At 34.7% G+C, this 27,611-nt stretch overlaps 1 pseudogene; it reads right to left on the bottom strand.

Moving 5' to 3' along the window:
- Nucleotides 1-4,616, bottom strand: part of LOC117021200 (BCL2/adenovirus E1B 19 kDa protein-interacting protein 2-like) — a 165,692-nt pseudogene extending 161,076 nt beyond the window's left edge.
- Between the last annotated feature and the right edge of the window lie 22,995 nt (nucleotides 4,617-27,611).

The following is a 27,611-nucleotide window of genomic DNA, read 5'->3' as shown; positions in this document are numbered from 1 at the left end:
GCATAACGCCAATATATTACTGACAAGTCCCAGACTTACTCGGTTTATAAATTTCTTCTGTGGAAAGTTTATAAGATTTTTAAAATCTTAAATCGCCAAGATTTATGTATTGGTGGGAAAATGTTTGAATACACAATTAGTAATCTATGAAAATTGCCCATGTTAAGTTGATCTGTTCCAAAAGACTGAGGCAGTCCAATAGAATAACGACATCAGGTTAACGTTGTTTCTAGAACTTGGTTACTCCTTTTCCAGCATATTCTCCTTAATTTTGACTCCTTTCCTAGCACCAAAAGCCTGTCAAAGTACTATAATACTAATACATTGCCAAGATGTATTGTGTTCTTTTCTTGTTTATTTAACTCCTAAAAATCTTATGAAACAGGCACCATAATTATCTCATTTTTGCAGATGAAGGAAAAAGACTAAGACCAAACTGTCCAGGTTACGTAACAGCAAGTAGACAAGTCAGACCTTGAGCCCTGAACTGAGCCAAGTTAATTCCATTGCTTTTCCATGGATAAATCTTTAAATCACCTTGCATTTCTTTCTGATGTGCTCTCCCCCCCACCCTGCAGCCCTCCTTTCGTCCCCCCTCATTTCTTTTCCTTTCATTTCTTTTTTTCCTCTATTACCTATTTCTCTCATTTTCTTTCCTTTCATGCCTTGTAATTTTCTCTTCAGAACTTTGCTGAAACCACTGTATCTCCCAAATTTCTACTTTTATTACCTACTTAACCTCATTCTTCTTGACTTTATTCTAACATTTGATACAACTAGCTAGGTCAGCCTCTTAAAAATTTCTCCTTCATTTCTATAACAGTATGTTATCCTACTTCTCTTTCCTTCTTCATAATGCTTTTATTTATGATCTACTGGCTTCAGCTACAAGTATTGCTCAAAGTTTTATCTTTGGTATTCCTTCTTGGTCATCCATTTTAATGGCTACAACCCTTGCTTCTGTGGTGATGATGAATTATTATCATGAGTCTAGAATTCTCACACGCTATCTGTTCTAATATTGTGAATTGTCAAATGTTCACTTCTGCTGGGACATTTATCTACTCTATTCTAAGGCTTACCTAAAAACAAGGTTTGATCAAAAGGCCATTGTCCTAGCACTTTATTGCCAGATTAATAGGCCTCAAATGCCTTTTTTTCTCATTCTCACTGCTGTCTTCAAATAAGAGCAACCAATAATTACTGTCTTCTCTATGGACTTGTCTGGAGTTTCAGGACTATCTTAATTTGGTATTTTCCTTAGCAATCCTTCTCGCCCATACCTTGCTTTTTCCCTCAGGCGTGGTATCCCTTAGCCCATATTCTCCTTTCTTCCTCTCTCCCGTTGTCTCTCTTCCCACTGCTCAGAAATGGATCACGTTCTCTCCATCATCCATAATTCTTCTTTCTCTCTCTCTCTGTCATGATCTTGAGCGTCCTTCTTATCCATCCAAGGTTTAGTAAATTGTGATGGTAAAAACAAAAACCAGTATCTTCCATTAAACGGACTCCCTCCTTTCCTACTCCCCTCATCCATCCTCATCTTCAAATTATTAAATCATGCTGGCATAATTGTTTAACACTTAGTGTAATAATGCCTTTGATCATACTAAATTTGCATGCGACATCATTATTTTTTTTCTTTCCTGTTCCCCGTATAATGCAGCAGGGCTAAGCCCACCATAGGCATTCAATAAACAAATACTTTGATGGATTTAATTCTTGGTCATAAAATACATACCCGTATTTCTCAGAAAATTGCATGAATAGCTCCTTCTCTATGTGACACAACAAGAATTCTGTTTTCTAAAAGGAGACAAGTTACTGTGTTCATTACATAATAACTCCTAAAAGACTCTTCAACTAATTCTAATATTAAGGGATAATTTTTTTAGAAGTTAACAATGAATTATTAGAATTATTCAGTGAATAGAGAAGAAAATGTCCATATATGGGTTTATGTCTCAACTGTAAATGAAAAAATATGTGTAATTTCCCCATTTAACCAAACTTTCATGAGGAAGGTCACTGCCTCGGACTTTTTATTTACTTGTGAACGTCACTAGGAATTATTTGCCATACTATAATGGTATTTATACACAGCCCCCATAGTGCCCTGTCTTTTATCTATCATCTACCCCAATTGTACGTAAAACAAGGGGCTTATTATGTATCTGCAGTGATTTACTCACGTACATCTGTTACCTATAGCTTTTTAATACTAGTTTGTGTTTGCTTTTGTAATTGGGAAGATAATTAAAGACTAAGACGTAGCCTTATTCTTTGCTCCCAGTGCCCTGTTGTGTGTATTGTGGTCCATCCAAAGATGCTTCTGGTTGTATAACTTCATTTACTGACAAAAAACCCTTAGCCTGACAGTGAAAGAGTGTTTTCACCATGTGTAAGAAGCCATTTGTCAAAAGTGACCTTGTATGTGAAACAGTTACAATTATTAGTTGATTCAAGTGTCAAAGTCCCATCATGAGGAAGTCAGGTAGGAATTTTTTTTCTTATTTGATAATATAAGTCTTTCAAGAAGAGTTATAGATGGATTTGATATTTCTGTCTAAGGTTGAAAACTTACCCTGAAATGTGCCCAGAACAAGTTAGAGGATCACCTTTGCTGAACTGAGTTTATATATCATAATTTTGGTATCTCTGTAGTTGGTTCATAAAAATCATAACTCTTAGAGCAATATCTTGTTTTCATTTATCTTGTTTTAATGCTAACATAAGTAAGGTACAACAAAAGCTTTGTAAACAAAATTTTTCTGTATGATACATTATTTTCTGTAATCTGTGCATAAGTTAGCAGTAGATGACGATGGAAACTTTTTTTATTTAAAAACTTAATTTTTAAGCATAAATTTGTTATTAATGACAATATGTAGTTGATTATAAATAAAGTGCTATAGTTTTGTAATCACAAAATATAAGATACAACTAAAAATTCAGATGGCATGAAAAGTACAAAACACATTAGAGAAGCTTCTTCAGGAAAACTTTCAATGGATTAACAATAAAAGTTCCTCAATGCAACAGACTATAGACCTCCTTTTATTAACGCAATACTTTCTTTTAATTGAGAAGGTAAGCCAAATTATTAGAGCTTGCAGGTTTTACATAGATAATTAAAACATAATCATACAAAATAGAAGTGTTAAAACTCAAAAACATTTCTGAATGAAAATAGAAAGTATGAAAGATACGACAAATAATATGACAATGGGAATATAAGCTAAAGAGAAGAGACTTTTAAGAGGCAAAGAAAGGTATTTAACATTAAGATCATGGCGTGTGATAGGTCTCAAGCCTACTTCCAGGAGAAAACATCCTGGCAAAGAACTAATGTGCCTTGTAATGGCTGGAGCAACGTTAATTCAGCCATATGGGGAACTAAAAATAAGTCTCTTGTTAAATCCATCTTTGGTGACAGAGATGTCACTTTGAAAGTAAAGAGCAAAAACATGAACTTTGTAGAAGAAATTCATGTTCCTTATGGGTTTGTCTATATGTGAGCACCAAGTGCTATAGAAATTAATAAATTGGAACAAAATTGGCATGAGTATTTGTATGTGCCCCAAATATCCTTGATCCAATCCCCTCCCATCAAGGCTTTTATTATTCTTAAAAATCACACCATATGTGCGTGTATGTGTGTTTGTGTGTAGATACATATATTTCTTTGAATGGTACTGTGGAACCATGAAAATTACCATTCAAACTGAAACTGTGTGAAGTGATCTTACTAATCTATTAATCAATGGAAAAAATTATGGTTTTTCCAAGACTTTTGTAAACTTTAGTCTAAATATTAAAAACTCTCTTACTTCATTTATACATGCATTGAAAGATGAAAAATAATGAAACTAATATTTATTTAGTCCACTGTAATTTGACACATTGGAAACATTGAGAATTATTATTATTTTTTTGTTTTTTAGCCAACTGCAATGAATACTGAACATTAGTCCGACTGTGACATTCATCTCTTCACATGAGGGGACTGGTGAAATCAGGTAAGTGGATCAGAGAAGTTTCTTTGACCTGTTGCTGGTCCCCATTGTAGGACTCCTTTTCTGTTTTACACTGTGCCTATCCTGTATCTGCCTGGCTCAGAGTCAGGATTACTCTTGGAAAAGGATATTTGGTTGTTACATTTACAGTTGCATGGGACAGCCAATTTTTGGTAAAACACATAGCAAAAAATTGTTTTGAACAGTACTTGTTTTTTCTTATTGTGCAGCTTATGACATGGGGCGAGCATCTCTGCATTGCACTAATTGTCATACTCTTGAGGTGGGATCAGCTTTCAACATTTTTCTCCTTGTGCCATCAGTGTTGTGGAACATCAATGGGTTCCTTTAACATGAAGATTTTGCCAACTGTTTTACCTCTGGGTCATCTTTTTCCTGCTTGTCGCAACCACTTTCATCCTTTATGTTGTTAAGTTCACCATCACTAGATTCCTTTGGCTGTAAATCTAGAGTCTCTGGACCAGCAACAGTGATGGCATGCCCACAGTTTGCAGCTTCTAGGGCTCTGGTACAGTTGATTCTAACTGGACTTCTAGTGTTTGGATTTTTGTTGTTGTTGTTGTTTTGCTGTACTTTCATGTTTATTAGCTAATTTCTCTTTGAATTATCCAGTTCTGTAAAAATGTTACTTAGGTTTATCACTGGGAGACAAGGAAGCAATACATTTACATCCTCTCCTGTCTGTGCATGAATTGAATTACCGAAGCGCGGTGATGAATCACAATGAAACTTGAGATAGTTGCTGTGATTGGCATTTATCATGCTGCACATCTGTTATTTACATAGGGGTTTGCATACTGAAGAGCTAGCAGCAAAGTTTGTATTTAATGCAATTAATTACTCATAGTTAATATGGCAACTGAAATTTGAACTGTTGTTGAGTGTGATATTATCTAACTAAACCACAGTAACTGAAATTCACGCATATTGGAGTCATGCGAAAAAATGCAGCTGGTGTGTGTGTGTGTGTGTACAATTTTGTATGTTCTATTGTACCATTTGGTGTAAAAATGTTTTGCTCTTGTGTAAGCCTGGAATGTTCTCTGTCTCAGGATGTGACCTAAAAGTCAGCATAAAGGTTTTAAGAGGTAACTAGAGACACCTCTGAAGCCAATTTTGAAATTCCAACACTGCTTGAGATGTTGTTATATGATTTTAGGACTTTTTTCTTTAATAACAGTCTGAATTTTATGCTCTTTCCCAAGAGACCTTTCCCTGGAGGGGAGGATATAGGAAGTTGGGTGGTTGGGGCACCAGGAGTTGTTTGATCTTCCCAAATATGAAAGCCTCAAAATTTTTATTTATTGAGATACAATTGACCTATATCATTGTGTAATTTTAAGGTGTACAATGCGTTGGCTTGACAAATTCATATATTGCCCTATGGTACCATCATAGCGGTAGCTAATACCGCTGTCACATCACATAATTATCATTTATCTGGTGAAAACAATTAAGTCTCTTAGCAATTTGAAGAATATAAATAATACAGTATTGTTGATTATAATCATTATGCTGTGCGTTAGCTCTCCAGAACTTATTCACTGACTGGTTGCAAGTTCTCCCCTTAAATAGCACCCCACAATTCCTCTACGTCCTAGGCCCAGTAACCATGATTCTACTCTGTTTCTACAAGTTCAGCTTGAAAATCCTCAAATTAAGCTATAACTGCATATTTAAATGACCATATGAATACAGTTTGAATACATACTGACAGGATTTAGCAAATATTTTTATTACTCCTTATTAACCAAATTCCTTAATTCTTAGATACAAAAGGAAGAGACTCTAGACTTTTTACCCTGAAAGTTTCTCTTCACCAATATATGCCACTTAACATCATAGAATTTCAGAGCTAGAGGAGATCATAGACTCCTCTAGGACAAATATTTCCTCATAAGTTGAGAAAATGAGGAATCAAAGAAAAGGAAAACAAATGAAAATAGGGTCATAATTTTTCTCAGATAACCTAGTGTAGCTAAAATATTTGTGAGGTTTACAATCTGGAGAGTATACTTTCATATCTATTATTTGATTTAATTCTCACAACAGTAGCTCTCTGAAGTCCAATAGCAGGAATTATTAAGGTCACTTTACCAATAAAAAACGGACTTACAGAAGTCAAATGTCTTTCCTGAGGCAACACAGCTCCTGAGAGGAACCGTTATTTCATCCTGGCACCAAGGCTCTATCTGTTACCTATCTGGGGCCTTTATCAGTGGAAATGGAAACAGCTTCCACACATACGTGTAGTACCTCATTTACAGAAACAACCAAATGAAGCTTTGAGTGATGATTTCCCTGCAGAAGTCCTTGGGAATCTTGATCTCCTTTTCCAAAGGTTTGCAGGTGTTGTTATTCTAATCTACAAAATATAACTTTCTGGAACTATTACTTCGGGGTCATGCAGAAAGCTTTCTATACCCATATACAGAATGAAAATGACTACATGGTTTACTCTGGGAATGCAGACTGTATTACTTTCAAATAATTTGCATGTTGTTAATGCTTTGCCTGCGGAGTGTTCCAGGCAGGCCCAGAGCTCAGTACTCCGGAGTTTCCCTTCATTTCAACTGCTGTCTAACCTATATGATAATGATTTCATTAGTTGGTTGACTTCTCCAAAGGGGTTCTAAACTTTTCAGACAAGTTTTTATTATATCGCATATACATATTCATAATTTCTTTCCTACCAACTACCTAGGCAAGGAACTTAAAGATATATTAACACAAATTATGTAAATTATGTATAAAGAAATTAAAACGTTAAGTTTTAAGGAGGATATTCACTTTTACTTAAAGATTTGAGTTCTCTCTGTCCATGCTTTGTATGTAAAGTAGCCATCCTAAAATAAGAGGATGCTTACTATAGAAATGATGGTGAAATTTTCAAAACAGTCATAACTAGTATATATAGCAAGAATAAATCTGTGATTTCTCCAGTTAGTCTTTTCATGCTCAACTTCCCCATATACGAGGTTTAAAGATGGCTAAAATTTCCATGCCAGAAATTGCATGTCCACAGCAAATTTGATGTGATAGATAAGTCACAAAAATAACTTTGAATCTTTTGTGTCAAAGCATGATAAATCAAGAGTGGTAAATTTAATGGAGTAAACACTTGCAGGTATATTTGTGGGATTAAAACATTTACGTTGAGAATGCTACTCATGTAATATCTTACATATTTTTTTCTCAATATAGACAATCAACAATCAATTTTCCTTGTCCTCTATGATTATAAAAAGTTCAAATAATTTACTTTTTTCTGTAAATAGTAATTTTGAATAATTTTTATTACAATTTGTTTCAATTTTTATGAAACTTCACAAATTATTGTGAGTCATTATTTAAAAATTACTTTATTTAAATTTGTCTGCAGGGTAAGCTTAGAAATTTATAATTTCTGAACTAGTCCAGTGGGATAATATACATTTAACAGCCTGAAATTCTACTTGGAGTTATCTGTATGTAACAAGCAATTTGTTCAAGGTGAACATTCTTAAACACACACGAGGTTTGCCTGTTTCCTAGAGGCTCACATCAAATATATCCAACAGTCTAATGATCTTGCCACCAGCTTCCTCCCAGAAAACTGATATTTACATTTATAAGGTTAAGTAAAATATATAATGGGAAAACCAAAAAAGGAAGAATGATTACAAATCAGAGAAACATATTGTGGGTTTTCTTATCTTCACTGACAATTTAAACCTTTGTATAATGATCATGTCAAGAACAATATCTAGTCTTGTGGGTTGTCTACATATTGGACTTGACAATTCAAGTTCAGTGTGACAAACTGAAATAATTGTTTTACATATGAGATAGGCTTTTAAAAAATGAGATCATTCTGGGTTATGATCTCAAGAACTATGCTTGACTATTCCTGTCACCACAGGGTTTTCACCATATAAAGACATCTGAAATATGCTGTGAGTAATACTGTAGTACCAAGCTGGTAAGATATTATAGATCAAATACAAACAATTGCAATTCGAAGGATAAATGAGTCATTTATTTTTGATACTAAGTAATTTCCATTTTAGAGAATTATGTTTATGACTTAAACAGATTTGTATATCTATTTAAACATGGTTAATACATTAAGGAAGATTAGACCACAAAATGATTAGTGGTTATTCTTGGTGATTTAAAAAGAATTTCTAAAGGCAATTTCCCCCCCCCTGAAATCGCTTGACTCCCACAGACACCTCCATCTTGTATCATAGCTCTGTGCCTGGGCTTACGTTTCTTCAAATAAATTTTAATAAAACTGTTACCGAATCTCTAAGATACTGGGGATTTTAAATAGATCGTTGTTCTTATATTTCATTATTTTGTATATCAGACTTGCATTTTTCTCTTTTGACTCATTGGGTTGATCAGTCTAGAATAAAAGTAAACAATTTGCTATGTCTTAGGGAATAACTCACATTTTACTCTAGTTTTGATTCTATTTGTTTTTGTCCGTTTTGGTTTTTTAAGTGCTTGAGAGAAATTTCTGGATTTCCAGACATTCAATATTGATATTAGATTAGGTTCTATTATATTTACTGCAGCATGTTTTCTTCCCCCCATTCTCAGCTGTCTTACCCACAGTTTCAACCTCTGCTCAGCTCTACCAACTATAGGAAAGAGTTGACTTGGCTATACAGAAATCCTTCTTTCAGGAATCAGGTGAAAGTGTTGTGTTCCACATTAGAAATAGCAATGGTGTAAGGTGATTTATTTCCTCCAATGCGAAACATTCTAATTGAACTATTTCTATCTAAATTGCAGTCAATATTAACAGAATGATTCATATGGAATCTCAAAAGTTTTGATAAAATTAAATCTATTCCTAGCAAATTGGTACCTATTACATAAATGGCAAGCTATTTCTAGTCCTCTTCTCAGGGTTGCATTTCCAGGGCAGCAGGTTATATAACCTTAAATGTGGAGGAAAATGTATTTGGCACTTTGCAGTATCACATTGTTTCAAGACAGAGCAGGATACTAGGATGACAAATAGTTCTGTCTCTTCAACAGCGTTTATAACTTTCACTTATCTTACTACTATTATCTCCCTTCAGATATCATACTATCCAGCTTCTTAGACTTTTCCTCATAAATCCCTTCCTTCATTCTTCAAGTGATTTTAAAACTCCACAGATGATTTTGCTTAATTGTTTTAATTTCAGAAAAACCTAATTTCCTAATGGCGTATTTCTCTAAACACATAGAAACGACCTACATTCTATTGCTTAATTATAGCCAAGAGAACATAATTTCTCTCAAAAGAGCTTGGTAAAATACTCATAAGATGATACTTATGGTCTTAAGTATGGATAGGTTTGATGGAAGGGGAGTTGGCAGTTACTATATGGTGTCCGTGAAGGGAATTTTATTGTGTTATCACAAAGATTGAGTTTTTGACTTAAGTATTCAATAATTCTCTTGATGAGTTAGAGTAATAATGAAGCATATTCTGAAAGAGTGAACTATAAAGGAATACAGTGGTGTCTTAACATGATGGGGAAATTGTTCTTATAATTTAGAAAAAAATCTTGCAAAATATTAAAAAGCATGTGAGATGGCGAAAAACTGTGCAGATACAACTATACTTTTTAATCCTTAAGAGGGTTTTTTTGTTTTGTTTTGTTTTGTTTTTTTTTGAGGAATTGTCTCCCTGAAATAGTTAGTATTTTTTTTTTTTTAGCCATAATTGTCTAGTTGTTAGGAATGAATGGTTTGGAGTCAGACTGTTGGGAATTGTATACTTGTGTTAGCACGGGGCATGATATTAGATGCATTTATTTTATATTCTTGTTCCATAATTTTTCTATAAAATGGGGATAGCTATTTCATAGAGCTACTGTGAAAATTAAGTACGGGGATATATGTGTGAAATGTAAACTTTTGCGTAGTATGAGCTCCCAAATATTAGCTAATATTCCTTTTATCATTATTATATGCAAGTCACTGTGGGGAGTCCAAAATTGAAAACAGTATAGCGACAACAAAAAGCAGTGCTCATTTCCAAAGAGGGAAACCGGCTGGAGTAAACAGAACAAAATTGATGGTGACAGAAATCTGAATCTTGTGCTTGGGTGCTGTAGCAAATTTAGAGATGATTGGAAGCTCACAGGTTAGAACTTTACAGATTTATTTCCATTCTGGATATTTGATGCAGTTGTTTTTGTGATGCAGTTGTTTTTGTGATTCATAATTTTCATTAAATCAAACTTTAATTAAAAAGTTTCTGCCTGGAGACACTTCCTTTGAAATCCTAAGCAAGGCTCAGTAGGACTAGTTGCTTGTTTGTGACAATATTAAATGTCAGGATGAAAAAGAGCAGCTTAGTAGACATGGATAATCATATACTTTAACACTCTTAATGGACAGGTGCATTTAATATAATCTGTGACTAAAACCATGGCTCCTACAGGAATAATCTTACTTACATATGCTAATCTACATGTAATAACACATACTTATCCAGTACTATTTGAATGATTTCCATATTATAAATTATAATGTATGAATCATTCTTAATATCTAGGAGGTTTACATAAAACATAGGTGTTTCAGTTGCATTTCTAAAAGTAGCATCTGAACTTGGGGCAGCATGCTTATTTGAGACTTGACTCCAACAAGTAGAAGTGAGGAAGCAGAGTGAAGCAGGACAGACAGGAATGTGTCATCACTGTCATTGCTGCAGGCAAAAGGGATTGGATTGTGCAGGGACAGCTGAGAAGCACGTAGAAGGCTTCCCAGATTTGTCTCTAGGCTGCAGCATTTATCCACCAGCTCTCGTCCTGCACAGGCTGAGGGTGGCGCCTCACTTCTGTAAAGCACTTGTGCTGGAAGAGTCAGTCAGGATCATAGGTTCTGAAGATGACTTTATGACACAAATCTGAAAGAATTGGGAAAGGCAATTGTGGTGGACTACTCTCAGTCCGAGGATCAGTTTGCATGAAACTATCCAATCTAGCTATCTCTGACATTAAAGACGAGCCAAGGAAATGAGAAGGGGCAGCAAAAGCATCTTCTATCTGCCTCCTGTCCGCCCTTTGTACTACTCAGATCCATCATTAGGTCTTTTTAGTTACCAGCTCTGCGTGGTAGTTGTCGGCCACAGTTTTTTCAAAAGATTTCTTACATAAAGTACTTGTAAGTGTAACAGGCTTGAATTTCCGTTACTACAGGTGATTCAAGTGCTATAATGAATATTCATCCCCCTTTCCCATCACCCATGCTAGATTTCCCTTGCTCTTGGCCAACATTTCAGCTTGCTCATGGCAGTTGAGGGGCAGAATATCATCTCTGGAGGACTTGAGCTCCTGTGAGGTCATGAAGGCTGTGATCTCCCATTCACTTCTGTCAATGGGCACAGAGTACCAAGAGATGGTCCAGGGACTTCTCTGGGTTCCAGACTACTTGTCCCCTTAGGTAGCAACACCCCTTGATACACGTGATATCCAGGTCAATAACCACCATCAGTAGGGTCTGTGCTGGTGACAGGTTAAGTGTTCCGGAATGAATGTGGTGCCCATGTATCATATTTGTCCTTGCCCACCATGCCAACTCCTTTTGTGGGGACTATTGGACAAGTAAGAGGCTGGCTGAGGAAAGGAACCAGCTGAAAGCTCCAGGAAAATCATCTTTTCACGTAAGTTGTCGACTACCACCAATGTGAAAATCCTTTCTGGTGAACATTGACCTCGGACCCAAACATGATCACATTTATCCCAAATGCCCATTTATGTCTTTCTTCCAAGAATCTTTTGGGCTAGCATCTTAATCTTGCTATTTTGAGAACCACAACCCAACTGCTAAGATATTTGCCACTGCCTAGGAGTTCACGGATGCCCTTACCTCAGCCTAATTCAGCCTCTGAGGTGCGGAAGCAGCCTTCTGGTGAGTCAGCATGTATACTATAAAAAACATGAGATTGGAATAACATAGAACTGGATTTAATCTGTACTAGGCCATTTTCTGCTGTCTGACACTAAGCAATTTAGCTTCCTCCAACTTTTTTTATCTTGATAAACCATTCAATAATATGTAACTTGATGGCTATTGAGAAGATGAAAGGAAATATTGTGCCCCTAGTGGATTGTACACTGCATACCACATAGTGGTTACTTTATAAATAGTTGATTTCCTTTCCTGTCCAGTGCTGTCAACCCATGGAAGAGTTGGTCACTGACATTTCTATAGCTTTATACTGATAGAGGGGAGTTCCACGTGTAAATTGAGCTACTGTGGATAGCAGTCTAAACACACCATTTCTAAGTTTCATGTTGGAAAAATTTCTTGCTGCCACCTTTTTTTGGACTCCATGACTGGAGCCTAAGGCTCAGTCCTACGTGCATTCATGGTCTTCACCCCCTTCCTTTGTTTTCTAGTTCAATTGTACAGATTGTGAAATTTTCCTAGACCTTGACTGACCCAGGAAATTGTCATGGGTGACTGGCTACTCTCTGGAGGAGAGAAATATGTACACAGTGGCCTGCCATGGGAGTGGACAGAGTGTTCAGTGTGCCTCTGCTTTTCAAATGTATTTGAGATTATTTGTATTCGAGTGTTCCTTTGGGAGAATTGATAAACCTTACCTCTCTCAGGTTCTGTCCATCAGGCCTCCAGTACAGACACAAGGGCAGGAGCGTCAGATTGCACTGCCTATGAGAGTTTATGCAAAACATTCAATAGACTTCCATGGAGTGGGCAGTCAGGTCGATTAGAGTTATTTTATGACTGAAAATAGTGTCTTGTTTTCAATAAAGTAGAGGCTTAAGAGCAATGGTCTGGTTGGAAGCATGAGCTAGGTGACTTGTTTTGAAGCTGTATGAATACCAATCTCACCATAATATATAGGTTGTATATTTTTGTGGCCTGAGTATAAAGTTAGATTTCCCATATTGAGTCTCTTGTCTTGATTGACTTGCTGTGACCACTTGTCTTGACAGTTTGCTTTATATTATTGTGATTTAGTTCTTACGATGAAACAATTGAGGTATTCCTTATTTACTCATGTAGGTCTTACTTAGTGGATCAAAGCAGACTGAGGAGTGATTTATGCAGTGCTAGACAGACAGAGAACCTTGAAAGCTGTTGCTTACTTTGTGCTGGGTGGTAATTGAAGTGACTGTCATTGCTTATCATTTTGCCTTTGAATTAAGTACTTTAATCTTTAAAACTACTTTTATCCTTACTGTTTATTTCTTCACTTCTCTCACTTTTCTCTGGTCATATAGACACTTAACAAGGCCCGTACTATCTGTAATTAAGCTGTGCGGTTTTGATTGATGTGTAGGAATTTACCTCTTTTATTTATCACTAACACATCTGACATGCACTTTTATTTTATGGTGCATATAAATCCACATCTGTGAGCATGTGACGCTCAACACCTATGGAAGAACTTACATCTGGGGTTTCTTGTTTTCAGCAGTCATTACCACTAATTCTTCTTCTGCATCACTTAATCATTTATTTTTTCTTTTAAAACTGTGTTCACCTACTCTTTTTATCTTCATGCCTGCAGAATTACATACTGAGTTGTAACACCACACAGGACTAGCTCTACACATACACCCACCATCTCATTTCCACTTCTTAATGTACTCCAGTCAGTATTTTCATACTGAAAGCCTTTCATTACTTATTTCACTCTGCCCTTTTTATGCTTTTTTTATTTGCTCAGTCAGTTTTATAATCTTAGTTGCTCTTTTTTGTCAAGTGGCTTATAACATATTCTTCCAAGTACAATAGTTCTTTCTCTAAAACACGTATAACGAGTTCATAATGACTTTCCACTACTATATTTTTTCCATCTATTCCGTTTTGGAATAACTAATAGAAATATGCATTAAACATAATTCTGATTTTTCTGCTAAACCAACAGGGACTGAAACATGCCCCTTACCAATCTCATTATTACCCCAGAGCTATCATATAAAATAGTGGTGTTTGTGAACAATGGCCGTGACAGAAATTTGAGGAATGGAATAGTTTGTCAAACCATATTTTTCAGCAGTTATATGACTTCTCTTTCCCACCCAACATACAGGGTATGGCTCACCAACATGTGTCCCAAAACTGCTGTGAGCTTTGGACATGGGTTGGAATGCGGATGTTCTGTCCTGCATTATGTGCTTTGGTTTGGTAACCATGTTTACGCTGGGAGCATCCCAGCTTTAACGTGGTCCAAAGTGAGTTCCCGAACTGATTTGCTTAGAGCCAGCCAGTGTCAGGCAGCCCTGAGCAATCTGCACTGACTCAAGCTCATCCTTGCTTTGAAGATCTCCGGAGAATCCTATCAGACAATTAAATTATGAGGTTTACATAGAGGTTCAGTTAGTTGGTATAGTTCAAGAAATAACTATTAATTCAGAATACATGTACTAAATGTGTTCTGTAGTCCATACCCATAAAACCTATCAGTCCTTCATGCCAGCCAACTGATGTGCTGAATTCTGTGGGTTCCCTGAAGCTTTTACCCTGTATATTTTTAAAAGATGAGTATTGCTATTACTCTTCTCTATCTTTAACTGAAATGACTTCCATATAGCTATAAACTATTTGACAGTGTATGTGAAGGCTATCTTTTATTGTATGACTACTTACAAAAGTTCAAGCACTCAAGAGAAATGTTGCCTTCTCTATTAAGCTGAACTTCCATCATCAAAGGTCCCATGTTAACAGGGCTTGTCCCTGATTCCCACTGTGTTTCGAGGGCATTTATTGAACACTTACACCCCCATGCCACATGGCTTCATTTCAGCTTATTCTAAGCTGCTTAGCTGCTCTGCAGTTATTTCCCCTCCCTACAGTCATTATCTCACGGAATTGTGCTGCTTCAGTACCAGTGAGTTGGCTACACTACCAAAACTCGTGGGGTTTAGTTTATTTTTTCTGCAGTGTTGTGCTATATCTAGTTTTTTTAGGAAATACAGGTGAATCAATTAACATTCTGAAGATGCTGTTGCTCAATGTATACACTTTGATGAAGCTTTTTTTTTTTTAAATTGACCACTGAAAAACCAATCAAATGCTGTGGTCGTTTTTTAGCTTTATACAACATTGTAACAGAAATACTATTGGAGAGGAAGCAGTAAGAGGTTTCTGGATGTCTTTCAATGGAAGATACTTAAGCTACCTTTCAGTTCGTCCTGGGTTTATACAGAGGGAATGCTTCCAAGCAGATTGTGTTATTTGAGCCTTTTCCAGCTCCCGCTTTATTGTTTACACAGTCTACAGAAGACAGAGCAGGAAGCACAGCCATCTCTTATAGGCATCATTGTCTTCATGGCAGTGAGGTTTGGACTAGATCCCTTAGTAGGATGCCAAAACAGCTAAAACCCTGGGATTTTCCAAATGCAAAAGGATTCTCTTCATGGGAGGTGAGCTACTAAGGGAAAGGCAGAAAGAAAGGGTGAGAGAGATATAGAATACCTGATCTAAATATGTAGCATCTGAGCAAGATGGTCCTCTAAGATGAAAATACTGTTTTGGAAATAGAATTGATTTGCCCATTTTTTCTTTACTAATGTATTTCAACCTTTAATGTTGATGAAATCACTTCTCTTTTAAATTTAAATAAATGTATTTCATTGAAATATTCCAGTGTGATAATGCTGTGCTTCCTTTAGAAAATGTACCTCTTGGCTTATAAACCATTACGTGCCAAACATCTGTTTAATCACATCATGCCTTCTAAGATAGTGAACTTTTTTTTTCCCTCATAAGATTCTTTTTTTGGGGGGTATGAATTATTGCACGTGCATCAATGTTTTGGGTTCCGTTAGAGTTACATTTCAGGCTTGCCTTAATTATAGAGAACTAAAGCCACCTACTGGGTTTTTAATACTATGTTTGTCAAGGTTTATTTTAAAATTTGAATTCTTAATTTTTTTCTGGAGCCAACATATATTAGTCATTGCTAAACACTTTATGTAGCCAAGAAAAAGTTCAGTGTCCCACTTGCTGGAGATTTAGAAGAATGAGTATAGTCAGTCAGCTGGCTTAATGATATTGTATAAAGTTTTCATATGCAGGTTATCCAGATTTATTGTAAATATAGTGCTATAAGCTAAATAATTTTGTAACAAATTCAAATAGTGGCTTAATAGAATCCTAGCTAACCTTGACAATGATACAAGAAAGGTTAACCATTAATAAGCATCGAGTCTTAATTTTGCTTCAATGCCCATTGTTTTCCAAGTTTATTGAATCAGAATAAGATGAGCTTTCTTATTTACATGAGACTTGAAACATTTCTATTGTCCCAGTTTTCTAAGTGGTATATATTAAGTCAGGTTTATGGGACCAATGTGTCAGATGTGGAGCACTACCACTAAATGCTTCTTAAAAGCACCGATAAAGTTCCATAATTCTTTGAGGCAGGAGACATGCTTGTGTTCCACAGCTTTAACAGAAATGCTTGCAAATCCTGATATTTGAAATTAGAAGCGTTGTGAACCTCTTCCATCTCACTAGAATCAGTCAAATGGTCATGGGCTCTTGAAAGGTATTTCCTCCTTTCTGCCATCCTGACAGACACACACTCCATTTTAAACTGTAGTGTAACAACTAACTGGATAGATTTCAGAAGAGCTGCATTAGTATCTCCATCTATTCTTCATGGTTGGTTTGATAGACTGCAGTCAGTCGGAGGAGGAAAGAATCACGAAAGGTGGACCGTCAGCAAGGACTTATGGAGAGCCTTCAGTGTAAAGAACACTAGACTAGTCATCGTAGGGATAAAAGAGATATCAAGGACATGGCTCTGGTCCCAGAGACGTAGAAGATGGATGATTCAGTATTGCAGCAAGACATCTCTTGCTATAAAATAACGTTTAATCTCTTTGCTGCCTCCAAGTTGTGCTGCATAAAAATAAATCGAAGATCATCATTTCCTTTTAGATAGCATCAGTAGATATGACTGCCCATTTGGGTACCCAGAAGCCCTGTCTGTCTATTCACAAGTCTTCAATCATGCTACACAGCCTCTGACATTACATGCAAATTCCTCCTCCCAGTTTCAATTTCCCATAGAATATAACTTCAATTTATAGTTTTAAATTACATCTTGTTAACCTAAAATAATGAAATTATCACTAATAATTGAAAGTTCCATTTATGCAGTCTACTTTGTTCTGGGCTTTATCATATGTGAAACGAAGAAATATACAGTCAGTCCTTGCTTTGTGTGTGAACTAAAACTCATGAATTTTGGAACCATGTCCTTACTACTTTTGTATTTTTTCTTCAAAACGTTTGACTTGTGGAAGAATTACAAAGATAGTACAGAGTTGTATACCTTCACATGACTTTTCCTGATTTTTTTTTTTTTAACCATAGTGTGTTTATCAAAACTAGGAACTTAATGTTGCGATACAATGAACAAAACTGCCTGACTTGGATACCACTGGTTTTTTCACAAATGCTCTTTTTGTGTTCCAAGATCCAATTCAGCATATGACGTTGCATTTAGTCTTTATCTTCTTAGTCTCTTTGAGTCTATGAGCATTTCTTGGTCTTTTCTTTCACAAGTTTGACTCTTTTGAAGATTGCTGGTTAGATATTTTTGTCTACTATCCCTCAGTTTGGGTTTGATTGATATTTTTCATAATTAACCTGGTACTACAGATTTTGTGAAGGAATACCACTGAAGTGTTCTTATCACACCATAGTGAGGTGATAGCAGCATGATTTACTTTGAGTGATGTTAACCATGATCATTTAAGGAAGTGACTGGTAGGATTCTCCAGTGTAAATTTACTTTTCCTTTCCATAGTCCAATCACTAGAAGTAAGTTATTAAGTCCAGCCCCATTCAAGAAGGTGTTTAAACTTCACCTCTTGAGGTGAAGAGTATCAAACATGTGTGGATATATGCTACAGTGATCACAATAATAAATATTTCAGGGGTGGGAAAAAATCTGTTTGTTAAAACTTTGACCACATTTTAGTATTTGTCTGTGCATATTTGCCGACATCAATTATAACTGTGGTGTTCCTAGAAGTGCTAATGCTCCAATAGTGATAAGAAACCACAATCTGGGTTTTAAAATATACTACAGTAAAAGGAACCATGCCCCTTGAAGAAATGGCTGATTCTGAATTGATGCAGTAAATACACAAGATGAATGTAGAGCATCTTGCAGGTGACAGAAAGTGCTAAAAACAAAGGCTGGAGGCATGTTAAAAGGAGAACTCAAAAGTCTCCCAATGGCCAAAGCTGGAACAGTTTCACCAACAAAATAAATTGTGACAATAAAAATTATAATCTCCCAAATAAAATTAATATCTGTAAGTCCATAGTGATAAAACAAAATGAATAAATGAGAGAAAAGGGACATTTTTTTAACAGAAGAATTCCAATTACTAAATGTAGAAACAATGAAAAAGAAAATTGAGATACAATTTGATAATTTCCATCCAACGTACTATCTGCCAAAAATATACTTCATATAATTTTTATCAAATATATAAACCATTTTGCTCAGTGCTCTTAGCAATTAATCCAATGCTATTTATGCTACAATATTCTATTTTATAATAAAATTGACATTAATTGTTGAAAATTTGAAAAACACATAAAGAAAAGAACTCATGCAGTCAAGACATAAATCACTTTGGCTTCTAGTATGTATATTCACTGTACTTTTATTTGTATTTCTTTTGTGAGAATTTATACATTTATGGATCTTGTATAAAAAATTTGAATAATACTGAATATGCTGGTTTGCTCTTTGTATTTTCATTTACTGTTTGTTATGAACCCTTCCCCCCCAGTATTAGTATTTTTAAAAGCATTATTTTAATTACTGGGTTCTATTTTATTATATAGAAGGTTCACATACATGTATCTAAAAAGATGTCCTTTAGATCTTTTATATAATGCTGTAATGCCCTTGTACATATATCATTATCGGTAAGGTGAGCTTTTTAGGATTACTAGTTCAAAGAATAGAAACATTTAAAGCTATGGAAACATGACTTAATACTATCACAAAACTAGTATAATTTAACCATTGCAATATTTTGGACATTTAAATAATTCCAGGCCTTTTTGCACTATCACCAATGGTACATGTGTATTTACCTGAATTACTGACTAACTTTTCAAGTGTCTTAGGCTACTAATGCATATTGCTAAAGTGATTTCAAAAATAGATTACACTATGGCCAATTTCCACCATCATTAATTATTTTCTGTTTTATGTACTGTTGCTTAATGCTAACTATACTCATTTTGTTTAAATCTTTGACAATTTTATATGTGATAAATATATCTTTTAAGATTTGCTTTTCTATAATTTTTAGTGAGTTTGAACATGTAACATTGTAAAGGAATATAATCTTTGAAAATGAGTTTTGTATCATGAATACATGTGATTTATCTTTCATATAATTTAGCACATATTTTTATCTAATGATCAATCAGTAATTACCAGATACTTCCACTAATTCAACATAACTTCAAAATGGAGTCTTATTCAAAGTTTTTAACGAAGTATATTTTACTTAACTAGCATTATTGAGATATGATTGACTATATATACACATATATATATATGTGTATATATAGTTAGGTTCTACATGAAGTATGTTTATTTTGATGGCAGAAAAAGGGAACCTAGAAAACAAAATATAACTATTTTGAAATAGACTATGAAAACTAAGCTGAAATATATATCCCACAAGGTATTTGAAAATATTTTTTACATGTGTATACATTTTAGTTCAAAATATTTTATTTTCATAAAACTCAAATTACTTTATACACAATTATAGAAGGGTAAAAATACAATATATAGATTATGTATTATAGAATTGTACACTTGAAACCTATGTAATTTTATTAACCAATATCACCCAATAAATTTAACAAAAATAATTAATATTCTTAGAGCAGGTAATGAAAATTAAAAATAATTTTGTCATTTTAGCACTACATAATGCCAATAGAAAATATAATCATAATTTTAACAAAAAATGTTTAAGTAGCTTTTGAAATATGAGCTATGTGTATATCATAATTTATTGGTGGTAGGTATGTAACTTGAAATGTCATTGCTATAGTTTCACGATCATTAACCCGTTTAAGTTAGCAGATCTCTATAGTCTAATGAAATGCATACTTGGATAAGTTCTACTATCTTGTCTGCCAGAAGAAGAAAACAAAAAAAACATTAAAATACAATCTTTACTGTTGAAACACCTGAAGAGGCCAGAAGGGACTTTAAGTTCTCACTGAAGTGCAAGAAAAGGCAAAAATTAAGGCAGAATACACATTTTCATTATGTTAATTTCTTTTATCAGCAAAAGTAGAAAAACCATCCATCTGTTGAATTAAAAACATGTTTGCCAAACACTTTATTCCTTTTCATTTTAATCCTTGCGAATTCTAAGAGAAATAAAATCCATATGTTTGCTATTTTTACTTTAAGATGCTACCAAAATTAAGCAAATTTATTCACGTTAATTGTATTTCCTCTCAATCTATTCTTCATCAATTTCAGATTAAATTTTTTTAAGTACAGGGAAGATAGAAAACAGAGCCATGATTAGTTACATAGATTCTTTTAATCACTTTGTCATTAATCTAGTCTGTTATTCTATGTAAAATTGAAGTGACAGGCTGTATCAGAGCATACATTAAATCTTTATAAAAATGTAAATAAGTCATAGTGTCTGCCATCAAGTTGCTAACACTCTAGTCCTAGAAATAATCAAGGTGGCCATAGCCTTGCAAATTACACTAAAGAAGCACCTGAGAAAGATTGTCCATTTTCTTGATGAAGGGTGAGTAAAAGGAGAGTTGACATCATTAGAGTAATCAAAGGCATCCTCTGAATTCTGGCTTAGAGTCTTGTCTGGTTAGCAATTGTACAAGTTTGTCCTAAGTGCAAGGAGATACATACTGAGTGACTAATTGGATTGATTTGGGGGATTTTTTTACTAACCAATAATGACAGCTAACACTTCCATGGGTTTTCTATATGACAGGCACTACTTTGTATTTTCTTTGTAGTATGTTTTATTCTCATAGTAACTCATGGAGTAGTTATTCTTTCTCTATTTTACAAAGACTTTGAGACAAATTTGACAAAGCCTACTTCAGTTATACTTCCTGATTCCAGAGTTTATATGCTTAAACTCGATGTTCTATCACTTTTCAGAAGAGTGGAGATTATGAGGTTGATTGAAAAAAGGAACCAGTAATGTGCACTGGTTTACACTCCTTTTCTCCTGAAATAAAAAAATGCCATTATCTTGGATGACTATACGAAGAAAATTCACTCTCTCATTATGGCTGTTGGCTGATATCTGATACTTTGATCAGATGAAATATATAAAGCCACAATTGAAAGTATACGTTTCATAAAGGTCTGCTCTTATTTCTACAATTTAAAGCACTTGATCTGTGGTCTTAGCATATCATGTGATGCTATGAACCACCACACCCTTTCAACACTCATTAATGTGATTTACTGGGCTTTGTAGTCTATGACAGGATGAAAAGAAGAATGTAATTGATTGTAATGGAAAGGGAGTGCAAACAAGAATCTGGCTGCTTCGAAAAAACAATAAAATCCCATCACATAATAAACTAAAATGAGACACCAATTTTTTGTGTGTTGACAAATCACATTCCTATAACATATGAGGTGTGATCAAACAATACAGTGAATATTTAAATTAAAAAAAATTATTATAGTAAAAGACACATTGCCATTAATCCCCCTCAAAATACTCCCCCTCACTTTGAACACACATCCCATTGTTCTTGCCACTTTTCAAAGTAGTTCTGGAAGTCCTCTTTTGTGAGTGTCTTTAGTTGCGTTGTCATGGCTGCCTCTATGTCCTGAAATATATTGACTTTGGGGAAGAGCCAGAAGTTGCTGGGTGCCAGGTCTGGTGAATAAGGTGGATGAGAACACAACATGATGTTTTTATTTGACAGAAATTGGCATATAACAGAAGCAATGTGTGACACGAAGCATTGTCATGATGGAGGATGATTTACGGCACACTTTAAAACACATTTTTTTCCTCAACCATAGCTCCCACCTGACTTACTGCACCGAACAAGTTGAAACTTGTCACACACTGTTTCTAAGGTTCGACCTGCAGTTTCCCATGTTGAAGATCTCTGCCTTTCCGTTGGATGGCACTCGATAGCAGCAATCAGTGTATTTTGTCATCACAACAGAAAGGCTCTGTGTTACACATCACTTCTGGTATGGCACTTTCTGTCAAATAAAAACGTGTCGCCTCATCCACCTTATTCACCAGATCTGGCACTGTGCAACTTCTGGCTCTTCCCTAAAGTTAAAATGATTCAGGACATCGAGGAGCCATGGCAGTACAACTAAAGACACTCACGAAAGAACGTTTTCAGAACTGCTTCAGAAAGTGGTAAGAACGATGGGAGAAGTACGTTCGAAGTGAGGGTGGGCGGGTATTTTAAGAGGGATTAATGACAATGTGTCTTTTACTATAATAAATTTTTTAATTTCAACATTCATGTAGTTTTTGATCACAACTTGTAATTAAATGTCTGTTTAGTTTCCTGTTGGTATAGACAGTGTAAGAAAGAGAGAAATGCTGTAGAATAAAAATAAATGAAATGTAGAATTGATATTGATAACTAAGCCTTCCAGAATACATACGTATACATATATAGCATAATGATGCAAAGCTAATATTCAAATAAGAAAGGAATCTGAGAAAAAGTGAACATAGGCAGTGTTCAGTGCATTAATCAAATTATCAAAGAAACAAATGTTAGAACTTTTTTTTGGTAACTTAAAATTTCAGAAAATAATATATCTAGATACTTTAAAGGGGAAAAGAGAATGCAGTTAGAATTTTCTGTAAGCTATCATCTATGTGTGATGACAGCAGAAAAATATTGTCATAAGTGTGGGGTTCAGAAAATACACCAATTTTATTCCTTTGTGTGTGACTGTCCAGTTTTCCTTTCTTGGCTCCTTTGTTTTACGTATTTGAATTGACCATAACTCTATGGGATTATTTCTGGTCTCTGCGTTGTGTTCCATTGATCTATGTGTCTCGTTTTTATACTAATACCATACTTTTTGATGATTATAGCTTTCTAATATAGTTTTAAATTAGGGAGTGTGATATCCTCAGCTTCTTCTTCTTTTTTTTTAATTGCTTTGGCTTTTTGGGGTCTTTTGTGGTTCTGTATAAATTCTAGGATAGTATTTTGTATACCGATGAAAAATGCCCTGGGGATTATGGTAGGGATTGCGTTGATGCTGTAGATTGCTTTAGGTAATATGGACACTTTGAAAATATTTCTTCCAATTCATGAGCACCGAATATCTTTCCATTTATTTGTATCTTCAATTTCTTTCATCAATGTCTTGAAGTTTTCAGCATATAGTTCTTTCACCTCCTTGGTTAAATGCATTCCTAGGTATTTTATTTTTTCTGATCCATTATAAATGGTATTGTTTTCTGAATTTCTTTGTGATAGTTTGTTGTTAGTGTATAGAATGCAACTGATCTTTTTATATTGATTTGTGTCCTGCAACTTTATTGCATTCATTTATTCTAACAATTTTTGGTGGAGTCTTTAGGGTTTTCTCTCTATATAATATAATGCCATCTGCAAAGAGTGGCAGTTTTACTTCTTTCTTTTCAATTTGGATGCCTTTTAGATATTTTTCTTGCCTAAGTGCTCTGGTAAGGATTTTCGGTACTATGTTGAATAAAAGTGGTGAAAGTATGCATCCTTGTCTTGTTTCTGATCTTAGAGGCAAAGCTTTTAGCTTTTCACTCTTGAGTATGTTGTTAGCTGTGGGCTTCTCATATATGGCCTTTATTATATTGACGTATGTTCCTGATATACCCACTTTGTTGAGATTTATTTTTAAATCATAAATGGATTTTGAAAGGTTTTTAGTGAATGTATATTTGAATGCAAGAAAAGTTTTGAATTTAATGAACTTTTAGAAAGCAGAAAACAGGGTGTAATCACAAATATGAGTGTGGTGCAAAAGTAATTGTGTTGTTTGCAATTATTTTTAACCTTTAAACCACAATTACATTTACACCAACATAGTAATATCTATAAACTAATAATACATGCTCAAACAAAGCTTCAAAAATAACTACTTAGCAAAAGAAACAGCAAAAATAAAAATAACATTGCATTAATAACTATCAGTCAGAAAAGAAAAATTATACCTACCTTAATGACTACAACCTTCTAGGTTCAAGATCATTTACCTATCTTGGCCTCCTGGGGGGCCCAGGGGTTCAAGAGCCTCTATCCTCAAGACTCCCCTGGAAATGGGTCAGGGTCACCTTTAATTATATGCACTGGGTCACATTTTGAGGGATGATTTATAGTGTAAGGCACAGTAATTCTACTCTGGATACATAAGGTAAGAAAAAAATCCAAAATGCAGACTAAAATTTATGCAGAAGGATATTTATAAATACCTTATTTAAAATTTAACACAATATAGGAAATAACCAAAATTTCTAACAATAGGAAAATAATTAAATTATGGTATGTAGATTGTCATCCGATCATAAATAACAATTTTAATTGATCCAAAATTATGATACATACTAAATACATGGAAATTTGATATAGAATATGATATGTAATCAATAAAATGGAAAGACAGCAAAAATATTTCAAGGGTATCTTTTTTTTTAAGTTAGACATTTATCATTTATATCCCGCACACAGTGATAACTCCCCTCCCCCATATACTACCCTTTTGACATCGCATACAGCCATTACATTTCCACTGTCTCTATTTCTAATGCTGTACTCTGCTTCTTGTAACCATATATATATATATATATATATATATATATATATATATATATATATATATAAAATTGTAGTTGACATTCATTATTGTTCAGCTTCAGCTTCAGGTGTACAGTACAGTGATCAGGCATCTACATCATCCCTGAGGTGGTCTCCCTAAATGAGACAAATGCCCATTGGATACTCAAGGGTATCTTTTATGTAATAGGAATATAGATGACTTATTCTGTTTATATGATGTTTCAATTTCTAGTTTTCTGTGGGCATGAATTATTTTTTAATTTTACAGAAAAGCTAGAATTTATTTGAATGAGAACTATGTATAAAACAAAAATAAAAATTAAAATACAAATTAAAATATATGAGCATGTTTGGTAAAACGTAAAGTATTACATAAATATGAAATTATAATTATTCGTGGAACTTGATTCTGTGAACTGATTCTTTTATTAAACATATACTCAGTATCAGTAGAGAATCATTTTGTTACATTCTTTTAGTGTGGTTAGAAGGAACAAACATTGTTTTATGTGTAGTTGCCCTTGAGCTGAGAAAGGTGTTTCATACATGGCATAAAAGTTCACTCTTTTATACACAGAAAAGATTGGTACAACCCAGATAAGTTTATCAGTGTCTTGTTGTGGATAAAAGGAACCAGACTCAGGAAATATTAACCCAAGTCAAAAGGCAAATAAGATTTTCTGTTGAACTGCGCTTTAAGAGAAACCCAACTCAGTCTTGGTTTAGGCTATGGTTTAAATAAAAGTGTCACACTCAGTCTCAAAGTTTTCCTGTAATTTTCTTTGAAATTACTCAGATATGGAAAACCTCTCAAAGCAAAGTAAATGAATGGTTTCCTTGTTCTAGAAAGTATATCAAAGGGAAAATCTTTGAGGTTTGTTTAATGGCATGCCTTATGGGGGTGGAGGGACAGGTATAGGATATTAGTTTGTTTGATGAATCCTCACCTACACTGAATGGAACATTTGGTTGTATCTGTCAATTAGTTCAACGTAAACTACTATTAGTTTGGTGCAAAAGTAATTGCGTGTTAAAAGGTTAAAAATAATTGCAAAAATCACAATTACTTTTGCACCAGCTTTAGCACATGAGCATCTATAGCTTGTGGGAGGTTTGCTAGAGCAGAATCCAAAAGTAATAGAATCAGAATTTTTGATTTTTAGAAGTTCCAGATATGAGAAAAAAGATAACTTAGAAGAATAGACAGTCGGATATTTCCCTGTCTTCACATCAGAAAAAGTTGCTAAACTAGGTTGGAGTAGGAGTGAGAGAGAGAGTCAGAATTCAAAAAGGTGCTATTCTAGTGGGTCTCATTTGTAGGATGTGAGGGGGCCTGGAATAGCATACTGGAGAATTTGAGAGCGGACATGATCTGTTATCCCATTTTTGGTTAGCCTTGGGAAGTGATAAAATCGCACTCTGCTGGGAAAGGCAGGGGAGCATAGGCTAGGAAGGACTACATGTCATTTTGTGGCAGTAGAGCATTTAAACAGCCTCCCAGTATTTTCATAGGCGCCATGGAAAAACATCTGAATTTTTCTGGTTATCCCAGAAGAATCCCAGAATTGCCTGGAACTTAGAAAGGTTATAAGGTTGGGAGTGAAAGACAATGACTGTGACCTTAGAAGTTCACACAAGACAATATGCATCCCTCACTTGACATCATGCGAGTCCAACAAGACTAAGACCCAACTTTGCAGTGGCATTACGTCGCCATCTGAAAGAATCACTTGACTCTCTAGAGATCGTCTTCAGCTAAAGAAAAATAAAGTGACATTACTTGTTTAGTTGGGTTAGTGGCTTGTGACTGTAACTCACAACTACAATGTATAATTCACCAACATCCAGGTAAAGAGCTTTGAACAGTACATAGTCCTGACCATATTTCTGATCACTCTCCAATATATTTGCTAGATTGAGTTCTCTTAATTAATGATATGTAAATATTAGAAAGGGCTCATGAGAACACTGAAATAGACTGTAGTAAACAAGTCTTAAAAATATTTTACGTAAAAGCAATGTTTTTACAGCATAAAAAGTTTAAAAATAAATAGAATAGAAATGTATTAAAATAAACTTCAAAATACTACAATAGGTATATATACACAAATATACAAGTGTTATAAATTCCCCATTAAAAGTCAAATTAATTGAAATTCATAATCCCTTTGCCTGGTATAATTCTATATGAGTAAAAAGAATGCCCTAAAGAAAATAAGTGAGGCTGAGGGAAAGTTTTCTGGGCAAAGAGTCTCTGGAGTGAGGATGGAAATGGCATAGAAATAGGGAATGGCACGTGTTTAGTATTTGATAAAGGAGAGGAGAGGGATTGTCCAGACATGGCCGGTTTGATGGAGCCAATAAAGTGAGGGACAGTTACATGAGATGAATCTGCAGTGGTAGAGGAGCCGGAACTCAGCAAGTGTGGGATTCGTCCTAAAGGCACAAGGAAGCCATTGAAGGGTTTCAAGTAGGGGGTTGAGATAATCACATATGTACTTTAAGAAGAAAGGCCTACCTGCTGTGAGAAGAATGGAATGGAGTAAGGATGAGACAGGGCAAACTGGTGGGACAGAAATCAGTTCAGAAGCTACTACAGGTGAAGGTTAAGAGTCACCTGGACGAAGGTGACTTTTATACACACAATCATATACATACACAGAGATGTAATATACACATATAGACATAAGCACTTATATTTCTATATTAACAGTTAGTTTCAGGTACCCATGGAAT

The sequence above is a fragment of the Rhinolophus ferrumequinum genome, chromosome 4 (genome assembly GCF_004115265.2).
Source record: "Rhinolophus ferrumequinum isolate MPI-CBG mRhiFer1 chromosome 4, mRhiFer1_v1.p, whole genome shotgun sequence".
NCBI lineage: Eukaryota > Metazoa > Chordata > Mammalia > Chiroptera > Rhinolophidae > Rhinolophus > Rhinolophus ferrumequinum.
The sequence above is the reverse complement of the archived record's forward strand: the minus strand, read 5'-3'. Positions and strand labels throughout refer to the sequence as shown.